Here is a 3,391-nt window from a genome sequence, read left to right as displayed (position 1 = left end):
ATAAATTTGTCCCAACTGCTTTGTATTTTATGTTATTAAATAGTTTTTTTTTTAAATAAATTTAAGTTATGTCTTTAGTCAGTCCAAATCCAGAGTTTCTTCCGGATACTATGGTTCAAACTCGGGCTAAGAGTGCTCGCATTCAGAGCCAAAGGCCTCTTAACCATGAGTCAACCCTTAGACCCCCTTTCCTTCAAAAGAAACCCTTGGAAGTTGATGTGCCAACAACCTCTGGTTTCATCCTAACAAAAAGAAAATTTTAACATCTAATAGTCTCAAAAAAAGCTCCAAAAGTAAGTATATGTTTATATACTGTACAACAAAAAATTTATATAACAATATTGTTTATATAATTGTGCCAAACTACAGAAACTTACAACTAAAAGCAAGTTGAAACTTATTCAAAAAGTGAAAAGTAAAAAACAAATTTTAGTTTAAACAACACAAACAAAGCAGAAAGGAATGCTTAGAAGGTGTAGTTTCCATTATTATGGAATATTTCTCGACCCGTAATTTTTTTTCATTACAACTTTAAAATAAAGCTTCTAAGTATAAGGATAGATAAATTTATATTATTTTAAACCAGTTTTTTAAGATGTTTGAGAGGCAAGAAATTGAAATGTTTCTAAAAAGGTGCAAACAGTTTAAAAAAAAGAGTTTACAATGATAGATAGAGTAAGTAAAAAAAAATATTCTATAAGTGTTATTGAATATAAAAAGTTAAGTTTTAAAATTTCAGAGCAGTTATTTAAAGGTTCAGAATATTTTTTAAGCTTTATTCAGTTAATAGTTTTTTAAGATTTTCATGGTTTATAAATTTCATTTACAAAGAAAAGTAACTAGCTTATCAGTTATTTTCTATATTGTTCACTAGCAGATTTGAATGCGGTTAGTTTTGTTGTTAGTTTTTTAAACTTTATTAGCGTCAAACTTTTCTAAACAGTTAATAAAAGAGATGGAGAAAGGTATATTTGAAAAGGTTTTTAGTTTTGCATACAAAACTATTTTGGTAGAATATCTGTGAACAAAAGGTTATCATCTAATTCTAAACAATGCGGTAGGTTAATTCTATTTGGTGAAATGTTTTAATATAAGTGCTTACTTATAAAATGTTTGTAGATTATTGGCAACACGTTCATTCACTTAATAGAAAAAGTGAAAAAATATTGGATTTATTGATGAGATAATATATTTAGATCTTCCTTGTGATAAAAATCAACTTAAATTTATAACTGATGTAAGAAAGTATTTAAAATAAAAAATGTAAGTCTTAAACTAAAAACATTCTTTATATCACAGAAAAAACTCCACATGCACGAGGCCATATTGTCATTTTTTCAACTAGATGACCAACACTGGAGACTGTTTTTAAGTAAACAGTTTTGTACAAATATTAATATAAAGTTTTTAATGTAAGGAAAACATTTCTTTTTTCAGTATTTAAATGCTAAAAAATTCTACGTTTTGGATTCCTTAATAAGAAGAGAGTCTGACCAACTTAGAAACACAAAAAAGCTTCCGTCAAACTGAAGTAAAGCTCTTTGTATCTTATGTATTTCAATCAAAAATAATTTACTTTTTAACACTTTTATATGTTTTTAGCTTTATTTTTCAAAGCTAATGGAAGCATTTAATAGTTAAATGATTAGGAAGAAGGTTACATTCAGCATGAGCAACAAATGGACGGGAACAGTTGTGGAATTCATGTAATTGAGTTTAAAAAGTTTAAGATTTTAAATAAACCACAAAAGGCTTTAACTTCAATTTAACTTCAGTATTTTATTAAATTCTATGCAGATGGCTGAAGAGATACTGAAAGTGTTTCCAACAATACCAAATAAAAACTTAGCAATACAGAGAACAAATCCTATAAATAAAAGAGTAGATATTGGAATTTCTTATTAGTAGCCGAAGGTTTGTAACAGTTGAACAAGTAGTACCGAAAATATTTAAACTAAACTAAAAATTTTATTTTAATGCAATTTCATTAACAGATGAATTAAAGAAAGAAGCAGCAAAAGAAAAAAGATAACGAAGTGATTTAAAGACTCTTACATTTTTGATTAAAACAATAAATTTCTATAAGTCTCATTTGAATATTTATTATTTAGTTGCAATATTTAATCTAAATATAAACGTCATGAATAAAATGACGAATCGTTTAAGATGTTTTAATTCAAGATAGATAAAAATTGTAAGCTTAAAAAAACTTCAATTGTTGTTTAACAATAAAAAAAGTTGATATTTTAGAAATAGAAAGAATGTTTTTATTTTATCTAAATTTAAAATGTGATATCTACAAAGCAAGACGAATCGTTTAAGATGTTTTTATCCAAGTTTAATAAGAATTGTAAGCTTCATTAAAGTTTTACGAAAACTTGTTTATAGCAAATATCTGATTTTGAATATCTGCGAAATTTCAGCTCACTATAGGTTTAACAATTTGTGTTAACTTTTTTTTTTGTTTTAATGAAACAATATAAATGTTAAATGATATATAAACAACAAGTCATTGTTTCATTAGGATTATGTACTTATATTGTTTATAAAATTGCGCCGGTGAAGACTTGCTTTGTAATTTGATCTTCATGACATGTTTCGAAATTTGAACATGACTTTCCCACTTTTTGTGGTTTTTAGTGTAGAGATTTTAGCCGTGTTAGTTTTTACTCAAAATTGCGTGTGACTTAAAGTTTTTTATTTTGTTATTTGGTCTAAAAAATAAAATTCAGGAATAGCTTTGAAAATTAAATACTCAAAAAGTTTTACTCAAAAAACGCCAACCCCCTTGAATGTCCTTTAAGGTAGTACCCCGAACCAGGCAGGGACTATAATATCACCTCCTTTTGGAAAAGCCTGGCGTAGAACTAATTAGCTTTCGTAAAACAAAAAATAAATTAATTTAAATGTGAAGATAGCTGAGGCCTTTTTTAAATGTTAAACTCTCACAAGGTTTAAATCACAATAAATAAGTAAGCTGATTAAATTAACTATTGACAACATTATTAAAGCGTAATTTAAACTATTTATTGTCTTAGGCTCATATAAAACAAGGGAATTTTATAGCATCTTTTTAGAGACTTATTGATGTTTAAAAATCCTACTGAAAGTCTTTTTTCAAAAGTCAGCACCAGCAGCCTAAAAAATCAGCATTTTTTATTTGGGAAACTGAACTTTATAGTTAATTTGATCAATTATTTTATCTTACTTTAATTAACTGTTTTTTGTTAAAATTATTACACGATTGAATGAATTGAATTTAGTATTAATACTTGATATACTGCTTTACATATATATGAGTTCAAGTATAAGTTTTTCCAGTCATTTTCTGTAAATTGCTTCTACGTTTTTATAAACTTAAGAAAATAATGAGAAACATTGACTTAAAATT

The sequence above is a fragment of the Thalia democratica genome, chromosome 6 (assembly GCF_965202585.1).
Source record: "Thalia democratica chromosome 6, ktThaDemo2.hap1.1, whole genome shotgun sequence".
Taxonomy (NCBI): domain Eukaryota; kingdom Metazoa; phylum Chordata; class Thaliacea; order Salpida; family Salpidae; genus Thalia; species Thalia democratica.
The sequence above is the reverse complement of the archived record's forward strand: the minus strand, read 5'-3'. Positions refer to the sequence as shown.